Raw genomic sequence first — 15692 nt, forward strand, 5'->3', positions numbered from 1 at the left:
GCAATGGAATTTACTGCAATAAATATACAATTATATGTTGTTTATGCAAATAGATCGGCCGATTCTTAGATTATATAAAGATGTTGTACAAATCAGTATAGCGTTAAATCCTAAGCGAATACATGCTATGTTCAATGCATAATTTTGTGTTGGTGGTGCTGAACTTTCGTTTTCTCTACAAATAAAGTAACAGGCGAGTTACAGAAAAACTACAGCGTACTACAAGACTGAACTTAAGAAAGTGAGTAAGCAATGTCAATAAGGTATATCAAACAACGAGTAGTATAGTGTCATTCTTTACCGTATAAAACGTATTCTATTATTAACTCTCTTGTAAAATCAGTGTGGTTTGATCTTAATAGACATTTAATTTGACAAGTTAGAGTTGAGTTAAGTTGGAACATAAGAACTGTTCCACCCAATCACGAGAGTCTTGTCTGAAGTGATTGTCCTCACGGAGATCTGATTGAGGAATCTAGGTTGCCCACAACAGCAGCTAATTCACTTCAATATGATTGGACATTTGATGTCCTACTTTCGTTAATGACACGTACTTCTGTACTCCGTCTAATTTGCATATTTGAGAAACTTGTTCACACGGTTGACTTTCATACACAGGAAACATTAACAATCAGATATTGGTATAAAATACATCTACAAATATAACTTGGTGATTAAAACATCTGTTTTCATTTTCATATCATCAGAAGTATTTTCATGGACTTGTGAGTTATTTTCGACATGATTCCTTTTTCCACGAACTAACTCCATTGAAACCAGGCCTTCTCGAGAAGACGTTAGACATTTAGCGATTCAATAATTTCCCCCTTATATGGAACCAAAATGTTCATTACAATTTCACAATAGCCCGCTACCGATTCTTATTCTTACCTTCTACAGCGATGCATTTTTTTCTGTGAAGAATATTTTAGTGTTCTAGGAACCTGTTATGGCGTTTTAAAAATCTCTCATTTATTGCCCAGTTTCAAAATAATACGTGAGCATCTGTTAGTATTAGTGTTTGACTGTACGTCTATGTAAAGACGAAGTCTACACGAACAGATCTGAATTATGTTTGGTTTTTGAGTGTCTGCTGAAATATAATGACATTATAAATTCTATTTAAATAGGATAACATAAGAATATCACTTTATATAAATATATTAATACATCTTAATAAGTACTGACTAGCAGAAGGAATGTTTTATACGCATCTAGTAGCATATTTAGTGTTTTCTTACACACGCTTCCCATATAAAACCGGCAGTCAAATTCTTAAGAGAATTTCTTTAGTATTTAATCTTACATTGAAATTGAAGTATTTTTTAAAATTCTAAAGGATTTTCAAAAACCTTTTAAATTATCTATTATCTTAAAGTATAACGCATAAATTCTTCTAGTCAGGAAAAGAATTGGTCTAGAAGTAAATACTATATAAGGGTACAATATTGGCCTTTATATGAAACCAATGTGTTTAGCAAAGATATCATATAATTGTACGTAATAATTCTAAGAATGTTTGGAAGCCTACACGATAAAAATAACAACAAATAGAAATTAAGATTACATCAGGGGAAGAAAAAGTCCTGGAAATGCTTTTTATTTTTTAGTTTAAATTATGCTTTAACTTGCGATAATTAAGTGGATGTTTCATTCACGAAAACTTGATAAGGATTTAGAAAATCTCTACAGTGAAGTAGTTCTTCTCCAAAATGGACTGTAATCAGTTTTAAAATAATTATAAGCCCAAAACCTGTTACTCGCAATAGAAACATTTTACGACTTGTGAATAGAAGTAGTTTTGAAAAATGAGGACTTGATGTCTCTACTCGCATTATAGACGAATTTAAATTCCTGTTTTACTAATCATAACATTTTTATTTCAATGCAATATTGTATTAAACAAGCGCGTTATTATAGTATATCGTGTTTCTTCATTTGCTGAGTGAACCCGCATTTCCAAATTCAAGTGTAATATTTTACCTGTGTGGACATAGTTATGAAACCAGGAATACTTATGTGCTGTAGATGAACGCAGCTGTTTCAAAAACAGCCGGTTCATTAGTTTAAAAGGAACAAACCGTCAAGTTAGAAACATTCTGTATCGCGTCGTAGCTGTTCATCTGTTTTTATACATCTGACCGCTCTCCATGACTTCCAATTTGTAAATGTCTGTGTGCGTCTTCTATAATTAATTACTACCAGTGCTTAGAACTCGAAACGGTAGCTGCTGCTGTTTATGAACATAATTAACTTTTTATCATTGTTGCAACAAGGAAGGAATATGTATAAAGCACGAAACTTGAATATAGTTCCATCTACAGAGATCAGTTAGAATTAACAGTGGTAGAATTTTGATTAATGACGTATCTACTAAAACTAAACTGCAGATTCTGTTACTGACATACAGTTGTAATTGCATTATGCTTATGGTTTAATGTACATTGAACTGAAGAAAGGACTATGAATTTTGGCCTGTCCACAAAAATCTACATATGAGGACAGGAAATGAAGCTAAATTTTATTGTCGTTTCAGGTGAAGCAGCGAGTCACTTTGTCATTTCAACGATAAGCGTAGGAATTTTGGTGTGTTTCACTTGGTTCTCCGACTTCGCTGGTATATTTCTAGTCAGTGATGGCCAGTTTGTGTGCAGGGTGCCACTTTTAATTACACTTCAGTCTGACGTCCAAAACAATAGAATGTAAGTAAAATACTGAGTTTATACTTCCTTAATTAAAATTAAACGAAGTGTTGTTTGTAGTTTGTTGATCCTCAAAGAACTTAGTTTAAATTGTGTAACTAAACAAACTGTAAACACATTATCACTTACTGAGGTATTCGACTTATTTTAATATGTGAAATAACGTAGTATGTAGCACGCCTGATATTTATCATTGCTGTTCTTGTACGTAACACGGGCAAATGAAAAGGATGGGAAAGGAATCGAGGAGAAAGGATGGAATTATATAAAGGAACTGAAGGAATGAGGTGAGGAATGAAGATATAAAATAAATCACACCATGAATATCAATGGGTTTTCTATTAGTACTTGATAATTTCAATAGTTTTTTTCAGTGTTTCTAGACGGGTACTAACACAGTCCCACCAAATAGGCGATAAATACTCACTCCATTTGCCTTGTTTTAAGGTAGGGCTACGCAGTCATCGTCTAGTCCCGTGTTCCACAACTGTGCCACCACAAGGTTTCAGGAGTTCCGCAATTTTTTTTATAAGAAATTGTGTATTCGCACGTTTTTTTCGAAAAAGACAATGCATTACCCTTCGTAATCAGATTCCGCAATACACACACACACACACTGATTCATTATCGATAATTTTATTTAACATGTGTTATGTTGTGTTTTCATATGTCTACAATCTTGTAGGTCAAGGATTTATTTCTATACTATATATATATTTATGGCCATGGAGATTTGATTGTAAACCACAACTTCTTGCAAAAGAAACACAAGACAGCAAATAATATCTTCAAACATCATCAACATAAGATTTCTACTCACCATTAACTACGAAACTAATTTGCATCCCAACAACCATCGCAAGGCCACAACAACAAGAAATTCCCAGCATGAATATAACCAGAGCCTATGAAACGTAACTTGGTATTGTGATTAAGATGAGATTCTGGCACATTTTAATTTTAATTTATAGCATGTTTTAATTGTACACTCAAAATATTTTAGTCAAATGAACGATCTCAACTTGACACGAACGTAACTAATTCACCCACGCCCAGTAGGGGAACATTCTCCAGAAAGAATTCAAGAAAAGTCAATATTTTAACTTCTTAATCTTCATTCAGAAAGAAAACAGAGCTACCTAAGAATTCAAACAGAGTAATAGCGTGTGAAATGAAAAAGGAACATCTTAAGATGGGTTAATCAACCCGAAACTTGTAGTATTACATTGAGACACGAAGAAAGAATAATTTTGTGCTGTGTATAAACGAAATTAATAAACTTCCAAATTCCAGTTCAGAATATGACGCTCCTGTGCAATCTTCTATCACCTTTCCATGAGGCAAAATTTTGTGGTGTGTCGTCATATGTCTGACAAATTAGGGTGTGCCGCGGGTGAAAATAAGTCGCGGTCTGGTCTCGTCTAACCGTTTTTGCATAAACCTCTGTGATGTATTCGGACCTAATTAGCTGCAGCCATAACGGGTTAATACTTTCTCCTATTATTTTTCAGTTTAAAGATAGTACCGTATAAAATTAAGTTAGTGAAAGCGTTACATTGTCCTCTGCCACTAATTTAAACATCAACCCAATTAAAAAACACGTCCTTCAGTGAGTGATCCACCAAATCCAGTCATAATACTCGAAGATGCTGGTAAAAGTGTCGCGTCTTGTCAGGAAAGGAATGAGGTATAGGATTTGAGACTTTCGCGGCGAGTATAATCAATAAAGTCTTCTCGGGCAATCAGCCCCGTTAACTGTCACATCATAACCCTGATGAAGGGGACAGATTTGGTTCCCGAAACATCGGTTTACTACGGTAACCAGTTAACGCGGCTGATTGCCCGAGAAGACTTTATTGAAGGAATGAGGTACTTTAAATCCAACTATTAGTTATTTTATGATAAAGAAGATCTTAATTCCTATTCATAATAACATTTTGTGTGGAAATATTTACACAAGATATCAGTGCTTGCAGGTTTATGTTGGGAGGCAACTTACCCTCAACTGCACATCGACTTAGCTTACCGGCGTCATTGACTTTCTACGTCATAAACATACTAATAAATCATTCTAAATATACGGCAGAATAACACCATGTTATTCAGGATTTCGGTACAGGTGATAAATTGCACGCCTTTGAATAGCCTACATTTTCATGAGTATTTTAAACTTTGTTCGTTTTATATCTGTGACATGAATTATGAGATTTTCTTCCATCTAGGCATTTGTAAAGAATAAAAGAATAACTAAGCAGAATATGAAAGTTATTGCAGGAACCAATGCACGTTAAGAGGTGAACTTTATCATACGATCTGTCACATGGACTACTGTTCTCATGCACTTGTAGTTTGAAACGAGCCTGCGAGCTCAGGAGTCTTCGCTTTGATGTTACTTACGGGGGCCCGGATGGAGAGAGTGATTTTCAGTATGTGACTTGATTTAATACTAAGGCCGCTATTAAACCTATTTAAATACATATCCGAATATGAAAGCAACACTACTGTCAGTAAATAAATGTACCAAATTGTAATTACTTTATGAAATTATCCATTGTCTAAGGTGTATGTCATATAATTCGCACGGCATTTTGGGAACTGTTATAACCTGGTCTTTTGGCGGTGGTAATCACTAAATATACAGACATATATTTTAGATTAGGCTACAGGGTGAACACTGACATATAAACACGGGTAAAAAGACAAAGTAATGATGATTTTTCATACATATTTTAGTTTCAACGAGTTTTAAATGGTGTTTTATGATTTCAATGCTGTTTCATTAATATCGAGCGACACTGAGTTGATTTTAGTGACTCAAAACTTTCTAACAACACATCCATGTTGTACAAATTTTTTGTTGTTGTTATTATTACAAATATATACTATTATGGGGTCCATTAAAGACGGGAATATAGTAAACTCCCGAAATGTCATGTAGGCCTATACTAATGCATGTCAGCAGACATATCACATAAATTATAGCCTATAGCAGAGGCTCGTCATGCCTAATGCAGGAAGAGTAAATTAACAATGTGGTAATTCAATCGGTTTGGGGTTGGTTAATATCAGTGGCGTTGTCTTTCCACATCTATAAAAATTATAAGAACGAATCATATATATAGTGATGAAAGATAATTCGTAATTTAAACTGATTTGCTAGGAAGAAGTTTGGTTTGTTGAATCGATAGTTACATCAGGACAATTTCTTTAACTAATGATATCAGAGTTTTCGTAAGAATATAGGCGTATGTGTGTTTAAATTTGTTGCTACAATGTGATCGAAAATCTATGATAATACAGAAATACATAGATGGGTGTTCCATAAACGACAGTGTGTGGTTTTAATATTTCATGTTCTCACAGCTACGAGTATGATGGTGGCTGCCTTCTGGGATGTACAAGCGTGTACTCTGGTAGAAGTGACAGATATTTAGAAGAACTGATAGTATTCATCATCTGGGTTATCGCACTCTTATGCGATATATTTTCGACGTTCCTGATTCGCATATTGTCTTAAGTTTCAATGCGAAGGAAGGCCTATTAGTAAAAGCTAAGTACGCGAGGATTTCCGAAACGTCTGCAAAACAGACTACTTGTACACGGGAAATCAGGCTTATACATGAAGATCGAAACAGTATGGATCTCCTAAGCGTCGACAATACAGCCTTATTCTACACTGAAGATGGAGAGAGAAAGAATTTCCGAAACGTGGGGTTGAGACGAAGATACGAAAGAAGTCATTTCAACGAGCTTTTCTCACTACTTACCATAAAATAGGTAACTTTTAATGCACGCCACTGGTGCTTTTGTATGTTTAGTATGATGCTCTCGAAGCGGCTAAGGTTCACACAGTCAGACCGTAAAGGTTGGTTAAATATTAGATCCTTACGAAACGTTACCTCTGCTGGATTGTTTGCCAGGTTAGTTAACAACATGGAGTCCAGTGAAGTTATTATATGTGGCGGATAGGTAGGATGTGGCGTAATTAAAATCCCACCTAAGGAACATCTTATTCACTGGCATAAACCGTGAGGTCCCTTCGCTGCGACATTAGGTAAAGCCCCAAAGTTATTCGAAATATTTATGTGTTTGTGTGTGTGTGCGCGCGCGGCTGCTGCAGTGCTGCAAACCTAACTGGTTCTCGTGGCTTAATATCTTAAGACTCGATTTGTACAGTCTAGTAGACTTGCATTTTACATCTAAAATAGGTGGAAAAAGAAGGAGAAGGAAGTACATTCTAAATTTCCGACCTAAGGGTCTTAGTTTTCGGACTTTAGGAATGTCTGTCAAATATTTCTGCCTTGTACTGAATGCTATTTCATGAATCTTGAGACGACAGAAAGCAGAGGACTGGATGATAATGTTAAGAGTTCTGTCTTCTGGGTTTTTGCGCTGTGTAGTCGGGTCAGAGGTCATACTGCCTCCGTCCTGATGACGGAATATGACCTCTGAAACGTTGGTTAACATCTACCAGACTACACAGCGCAACAACCAAGAAGACAGAAATCTTCATACTCATCGCCCTGATGACGGAGGCAGTATGACCTCTGAAACGTTGGTAAACATCGACCAGACTACACGGCGCAACAACCCAGAAGACAGAAATCTTCATAGCGTAGATAACTTAGAAAGAATCGCCCTGATGACGGAGGCAGTATGACCTTCGAAACGTTGGTAAACATCTTCCAGACTACACAGCGCAACAACCCAGAAGACAGAAATCTTCATAGCGTAGATAACTTAGAAAGAGTCGCCCTGATGACAGAGGCAGTATGACCTCCGAAACGTCGGTTAACATCGACCAGACTACACAGCGCAACAACCCAGAAGACAGAAATCTTCATACTCACCGCTGTGAAAACCTCAAATCTTACAATGATAATGTTTTTATGTGAAGAGTTAAAATGCCACGAGAAGAACTCCACAGTTTCAGACAGTCATCTCCACATCCGTCACGGTGGCAACATCAAATCACAAGATAACTTGTTGATGGAGAAACAAAATCTTATATCTGCGAACTTTGTAGGTGCACTGCCCTTTATTTGAAAAGCTTATTTAAAAAGTCCATTTTTCATCTGCTAAGTGGCTGTTTTGTGGGAATATGCCGCTTGAGCTAGACACTGTTTTACAGCTTTCATTCTCAAACAAAGGACTTGGACGAGCATAATTTACTTCTCCGGTCAAATAAAGCCCAGAGCTAACATCATACAGGGGATTGCAGCTCAGTGGTTTTTATGTCATTAGACCGAACCTTTAAGTTTTCGTCTGTTAATGCAAGTTCTTTCTTTATTAATTATGATTTCCTAATCCGGGTGTCTTTTTTCGAAATTCTTCAGTTTAAAGACTGACTCTTCTCGTGCAGTTGCTACATACAGAATCGAAGGGACACATCAGAGCATAAAATTTAGCCCATATAAACAAAATGCTGTTGTCGTGGTACATTTTATATTGCCGAAAATTTAGACTTTGCTACAGGCGCAAATTATTGAAGATTTTAAATACTAATTTAATTAACAAACTTAAAACCATCTTCTACCACAAATCAGACCATGTTTATCGGATTATAAATCATATTTTCAGTTACATAACAAAATAATTAACAACGGATGTGTTGGTACTTACAGAATATTCATAAATTAATGCAATTATTATTCGTTTTATGAGTAATACTCTGTAAACATTCAAAGGCAGGACAGTTTATTATAAATTAATGCCATTTAATATACGTGTGCTTTCTCTTATAATTATGGGGGATCAGTTATGATACAAAAATTTTCACAGTTGATTATGGAAGTCTGATACGATTATTTGAACCCACTAGGCCAGAAAGTTTGTCTGGAGTATATGAGGAAAACAATTCTCCAAGTTGGTGACATATCTTATGTTTCTGAATACGAAATGCAGGTCTGTGTTCGGTCGCGTTGTTTGTCGACCCTTTGTGGCGTATTCGTACCTTTTACCTCGGATCTCCAGACGGAATGATTGTTATGTTCAGAAGTACAACAGCGACACAACAATGTGGCCACAGTGCTGGCAAGTGTTTGTGAAGTGGGCGCGTCCCTCCTCCACTGGCCACCCAGATCACCGGACAGTGAGTGGAAACGAAGAATGGTCTTCTGGGTTGTCGCGCTGTGTAGTCTGGTAGAGGTTTGTTGGTAAACTTGTGCCAGAAGACAGCCATCTTTGTACTCACTGCCATGAGAACCTCAAATACCACCTACTACCTACTTACCATGTCTTAATGTATTCTAAATACCAGGTGATTCAAAAAGGACTTTACAACTTTGAAAGTGTATAGAAATTTATTCAGAAGGCTTACAGAATCGGCTGAGGTGTCATTTTGTAGTGAAACAAATCAAGTTTGACTCACGTTGTGCTGTAGTACCGAATTGCGTCACCGCGAGCGCAAGCGGCAGTGCATTTGAAAATGGCTCGAAAATTTTCTCATACCACAGTTAGACGAAGATGACCAAAAAGGACGCTGTGTGTTCGTACCTTCCAATCACTCCTCACTATCTGTTACGAAAATGCAATAATGTCAATCGAAAATAGTCAAGATGCTGATCAAATCTATAAGGGTCATCTGTGGGGTCCAGACAGTAAGTACAGTGAGCTGTACAAGGTTGGCTATTGTACACACATTTCTGTTTGCTCAAGGAAAGACAACATTTATCTTGTCTTGTCTGGCTCAGTGGACGCCTCAAATATGAACTGTTGCCTCACAGATGAGGCTAAGCTTGACTTAATTTGAAATAGCCGACTGTAACAGGATAGGCCAATATGTTGTAGGGCTAAACCACAATAAATAATTTCAAAGGGTTAATTTATATTAATTTAATATCCATACTCTCAAGAGATGCACATTTTAAAATGTTAAAAATAATAATTTCCTTGTACAGACGAATAATAAGTATATAATAATATTATTATTTGCTTGTAATGTTGATTCGTTGAGTAAAGACGATCAATAATAATAACAAAATATATTCGGTCACAACATGAATCTCCAATATAATCTAACAAGTAATAAATATAATTAAATACTTTAACTGTGGCCAATAAATACGTTTATCTTCTGCTTGCTGATTTAAAATAGAACTTCAAATGCAGGGAATTTATGAAAGGCTTTTAGTATGAAATTGTCTCTGCTGATAGAATTCATTCTGACCTGACAAAAGTGATTAAATAAGCCTGGATATTCTATACGATTATTTTGTAAACCTGAACGTGAGAGGCTACTCGGAAGATCTGAGTAGATACGTATTAAGACAATATTTAAATACTTCTCAAGTAAATTGAATTTAAGGATATGGACTGAATTCCTCTTGTTCTCAATAAAGAACATTGTACATGTGAACAAGGTTCAACAGAAGGCGGGAAATATTTTCATAATGTCAGGATTTCCAACTAAAATTTTGTGCACCCGGTGACTTTGGAAATTAAGCATGTATGAGAACATCGTAGGATCAGAGGTTTCAACGGCGTTGAGTCTGAAGATGGCTGTCTTCTGGGCTGTTGCGCCGCGTAGTCTGGTAGACGTTTAAGAGGTCCTTGCTGCCTCCATCATCACGGCGATCACCAGACTACACGGCGCAACTACCCAGAAGGCAGCCATCTTTATAAGAACATTCTTCCCAATCACGCGTTTATTTATGCACTTTGAGCAAAACTGCATAAGGATATAAATGCGAAGTTCTGAGTATAAGTGGAAGATATTTGTGAGACAATGGAGAACTTTAGGCGCTGCTATGTGAGTCAGTGATATGGATAATGGCTGTGGAGATGACCTTCAGATCTTCCCAGATATCGTAGCGTAACCTGTCCAGTTGGACCCGCGACCCACTGGGGGTCCACGACCAACATAAATAATGAACTCTGTCCTGCTGAGTTGTCGCCGAAAGAAAGTAGACATTGGCTGTATTCTAAAAGCCATATTGTTCCCACACAATCTTTCTTGTGGTCTTCCCCTCTGACTTGATGTTTACTGCAGAATCCTTTAACGGGGAGACAGAACTAATTATGAATGATGGAAAAATATACTCTTTGGAGTACACTGGTATTCCAGAGGTGTTCTTCACTCCATATTATGTAAATCATTGTTGCACTAATGTAATCAAAGCTCATTGTTACACCTTTACTTAATCTTTTACTAATGAGACTGATTTATTGTTGCTTAAAAATGCCTTTTTTTATTGTAGAGCAACAGTGTGTTAGAACAGTTTCCTTTGTTGCACAACAATGCCTCCCCTGGTAATAAAGGTTGCTTACTCCGTAGAATGACAGATATGGTTGAGCCCGTAAGACGCTAATAGCTGCCGTCTAAATTTAATATTTTATTTTAAACGAGTAATTAATAAGAATAACAATTTAACAAATTTATTAAAGGATATTGAACAATATATGAAGCTGTCTGAGGCATTACGTTAATGCATTTTTAATAAAGTGTCTGAAAGTTTCAATAAGTTGATTGTTTGTGTGAATGTGACCTCATTTGCTGAATATCTAGCAACATGTGAAGTTCTCCTTAGTTCGTCTGGTTGGACTGCAGTAACGTGTTGACATGCAAATTGTTATTCTTAGGGAAGATATTGCGCCGAGTACTGAAATTTAGTTTCGCATTAAATAAAAGTCTGGGTTGGAATCTCACACACATAGTTTCTTTTTATTTCATCACTGCATCTCGGTTGTGGATTGACATTGATCTTAAAGTGAGGTTCTCGACCCGGAAACCGGCTATCCTGAACGAGTTTTTTATGGTTTTCCTCAGACCCTTTAGGCAAATTCCGAGATAGTACCTTAAATTATGCCACTATCCTGTTTAATTGATTGCTCATGTTATTCGACGCTGAATAATCTGAGCTACCAGCAACGAAGTTATAAATAAATAGAACAAGGTGGACAGCACGTCACATATGGGAGTGCATATGTTCATGAATACGCTCTTCTGTCTTATGGCCATTATCTCCATAATAAGATGATGTATGAAGAAAATCGTGGATATTATCTGATAATTCGACTTAGAGGACAAAAGTTTTAGAACAGTGGTTGAGCAACATGTCCGTCATGTCTTTGAAACAATAAATCTCGTACAAAGAACATGCGTGAAATAGTACGACATGGAGTATACATCTCTCCAAAGTGCGTTTTGTAATATTACACATAGCATCGGTCTTGGTGTTCGTTTATTGCTAACACATGTTGTAGCGAAACGAAACTACAACAGCAATTTCGGAATTCTGGTCATAGCTCGTCAGTAAATCGTCTTACCTGTTTCACATTAGGCAGTGTCCTTGAGGAATGACTGACCAATCTCTGCATGACTGAATATTTTGAGGACGGGTTCACAGCCAATGAAAACACAGAGAAATATTTAAAATTCCGAATCTTTGTTTGTGTTTTCTTAGTATTTCTTTTGTTTTTCTAATTTTTTTTAACTCGTGCTTACTTTGTGATTGGCCTTTAGGCTGTTAAGTCAGTACGTAAATAAAAAAATGAACTGAATTATTTGTATTCATTGGCAGTTTTACTGTTTCCGCTCAATTTTTCTGGAAAATTAAAATATAATTATCTTACTTGTGCTACTGAGAGAGACAGAACTTAACGCTGTAGCTCCAGAATTTAAATTCCGGATATTCCAAATACGCAGTAGACGGCACAAACATTAGCCATTATGCCGAGTTAGTTTTGTGTTACACGTTTCAGATTATAAGTCTTTATTGACGTGTCACAGTTTATGCTAATGGAAATTATCTTTGAAAGAGCTGACTCCTGATACGCCGTTCTCCTCTCCTGCTTACCACAGAAGCTGCTGGGTTCTGGTAAGGCATCGCAAACACGAAAAGTCTCTCCTTCGTGCTGTTTAAGAACAAAAGCAGGACCCGGCTTATCAAAAGTATACAGATCACACCTAAACGCGATAAGTTACGAAGAAGGCTGAAGTACCTTTTAGTGTTACCGAGGTATATATCTCTTCGTGTGTTAAGAGGTGTGATTATAATTCAGGGACTGTTGCGTCCGTCATTTCTTCAAATCCGCTCTCTGGACGCATTATATTTTTATGTGCCCTGAATAATTTACTATTTGAGCTTCAGATATATTTAGAACAGTGGCATTAAAACAGTCCTCGAGTCTTAACTGATCCAGAGACTTAATTCGTTCTGATTTATTTGTATAATTACATTTTTATTAGTTTCTTTAACATTTATGTGAATTATCACGACGTAAAACTTGAAATAATGACACCGTTTGGGAAATCCAAAAGTAGATAGGAGGGTAATATTTAATTGGTCATATGTAAATATGGTGACAGGATGCGGATTGGGTTCATCTGAACCAGGAAAGGGGAAGAAGCGAGCTGTTATGAACTCGGTAAAGAGCTTTCGGATTCTATAAAAGCCGGGGAAAGTCTTGATTATATTTGAAGTAATATTGGTTTATCAAAGACTCTGCTTTATCGAGTTAAGTTACTTTAGTTATTGTTCCCTCTTATCTTGCGTAGTCTACATCCACAAAATACTTGTACTGTAGAAAAAGCATGTTTGTGCAATGCAGATAGATCAGTGGTTTACAGTAACCTTAATTGACAGCATGAGATTTTAAAGATCCTGAAGTCCTAAATTTACGTGTTCGTAATGTGAGATTTTTATTTGCGCGATGTTGGTGGAAGTATGTCTCCTATGTTACGTATCCATTTGTAAGACTGCAAATATTTTCTATTTATTCTTGTTCACATTCCATGACGTCGTAGTCGGCCGAAATGGTTAGTTTCAAGTCAGCAGGGCGCTATTGGATCCATTATCTGAGACAATGGCTTGTTCAAACAAAGCGTTATGGAGACGAACACGTTGCACGAGGACCAGAGTCAGACCTAGTGGGTAAATTTCACGTTCCTGACTCTTTCTACGAGACACAAGGCCCAATAAATACAATTAGGAAGAACATTAAGAATTGGACGATTGTGCTCATAAAAATTGGAACTTGACACAAGTTATATTAAAAGTTTATGTACGTCCAGGAGTCTGTTATTTATGATTGCGAGAGAACTGTAAATTGTAGTAAGCTGGAATACATGGACTTGCTTTTACATTATGGGCTGACTGTTTATGCTTTGCACAAAATGAAAGCTAAATGAAAAGACCGTGCCCATCTGTAAGTACGTTTAATCTCCTATAACGCTTAATAAATTGCGACTAAATTTGGTATTGGGGGTCAGTAAGTGGAGTACACTTCATTTGTAGGTTTTACTTTGTATAGCTGGATTCCGTTTATTTTTACTTATTGTTATCTTTTGCGTAATTTGACGAAAGTTTGTCTATAATTGTCCGTGTTTTGCTGGCTGTGCTAAGCACTTACGTAAATAATTCGAATTGTTATTAAAAGTTTCTCAGTCTCTTCTGTTTTAAGAAATACCAAAATCGAAGAACGAGTGTTTTAACTAGTTTATTCTGAAGTTTATAGTTGCAAAACTTGCAAACTAATCTGCATATTGTAATATTTATCTATGATTTTAAATGTCTCTAGCCAATGTATTCACTGATGAAAACTGAGTTTTGAAACAGCTTGTATAATACAGCAGTTTGCATGCCTGTTCTTATTTCTAATAGGTTATTTGGCTGATCTTGTAGCAAAGTTTTCTTCATCCTTTCCAGCTCCACCTTAACATAACCACCTGTCTTAAATCGCATGACTACTGCATTGAGATTGAAGATATGAAATGCATGATCAAAGTACAAGCTTGCCTTGTCAACCACTGTGCTAGTCGCAAGTTCCTGATAACTCCAGCTGCAGACATTTTGTGAATACGCCATTGATTTATTTGCTTTATTAACGAGTTTATCCTATATTTTACTGTAACCTGTAACTGTTTGCCTGATAGTTACTATAGTGCGAACAGTCACAAAACATCTTAAATCAGCTCATGCTATAGACGTTCTATCTTAGCCCACTGTCTTCCTTTAAATTACAATATATGGACACGTGTGGCCGAAAGAGTGTTTAGAATTTTATGACGACGTCAAACCGATCTCGGACCTTTCATAAAATAAATTTGTTTAGGAGATAGCACAGCGGTAACAGGTTTTATTTGTTTTGGGGGTACATACCTGTATTAATATTTGTAAATTATTTTATAGGAATATTAATTTAATAATTTATTTTTACATATTATGATCTCACCGTTTACTGGCGATGTTGATGTTTTTTTATAATTTTACTCAGTTTCTTCAGGTGATTTTCAGGCAAGTACCTGACATTAGGTTGTCTACCGCCTGACTTCGCAACATCTTTAACATTTAAACTGGAATATTATCCTGTATCAATCTCCTATCAGTTAGTAGACTACAGCATTAAAGCAGTAATATAAATAAGAACAAAATAACAAAATACTTTACTCAAACTGAAGATCGTTGGCTATCGATATATTTCACAATTTATCAACAGGAAGCCGTTAATGTTTGCGGGAATGTATAGACTGCAGGCTTACTTAATATTAACGCTATAACTTTTGTCAGTCGTCCGAACACGTGTGGAATGTCGGTCTTAGTTTTAAGAAAATTTATTGAAATCGACACAGGTACTCGAAAAAGAAATATTACATTGACAGTTAAAACGCACCTTATTTGTTAAACGTAATAGTCTACTTAATTAAGGTTTTGGGACGAAAATTAAATATGCATCGTATACTACTGAAAAAACCAAACATGAGACATTTTTTCACTCAGTCAATAGAATGGTTGCTTGCGAATTATTCGGCCGGGCTTCAAATCTTTCTGTGAGAACATTAATTTTATTCTTACCTAGGAACATTCTGATCTGCACATAGGCCTAACTGGCTTTTAAATGGTGGCCTTCTTGTATAGCTTGACGGATTAAAGGAAGCAGAAACTAGGTTTGTTATGACCTTTCGACTTTCAGAATTGTCTTTGTTACCGCCATGTCTGTTACATTGAAGCCAAGCTCGCTAATTTGGAACTATGAGCGTTTTATAATGTA

At 36.2% G+C, this 15692-nt stretch overlaps 1 protein-coding gene across 3 annotated transcripts in view; it reads left to right on the plus strand.

Annotated features, from left to right (window-relative positions):
• Positions 1–15692, plus strand: part of LOC110840522 (PMS1 protein homolog 1) — a 104158-nt gene that overhangs the window by 59348 nt on the left and 29118 nt on the right. The window contains exon 3 of one of the 3 annotated variants that reach the window (XM_087352000.1): positions 2537–2702. The exons of the other annotated variants lie outside the window; for them this stretch is intronic. The gene's annotated coding sequence lies outside the window, so the exon portion shown is untranslated. The remainder of the gene's footprint in view (positions 1–2536; positions 2703–15692) is intronic. 3 annotated transcript variants of the gene reach the window in all.

Source organism: Zootermopsis nevadensis, unplaced genomic scaffold (genome assembly GCF_977971745.1).
Source record: "Zootermopsis nevadensis isolate Lab colony 2312 unplaced genomic scaffold, Znev_1.0 Znev_ptg000020l, whole genome shotgun sequence".
Classification (NCBI taxonomy): Eukaryota; Metazoa; Arthropoda; class Insecta; order Blattodea; family Termopsidae; genus Zootermopsis; species Zootermopsis nevadensis.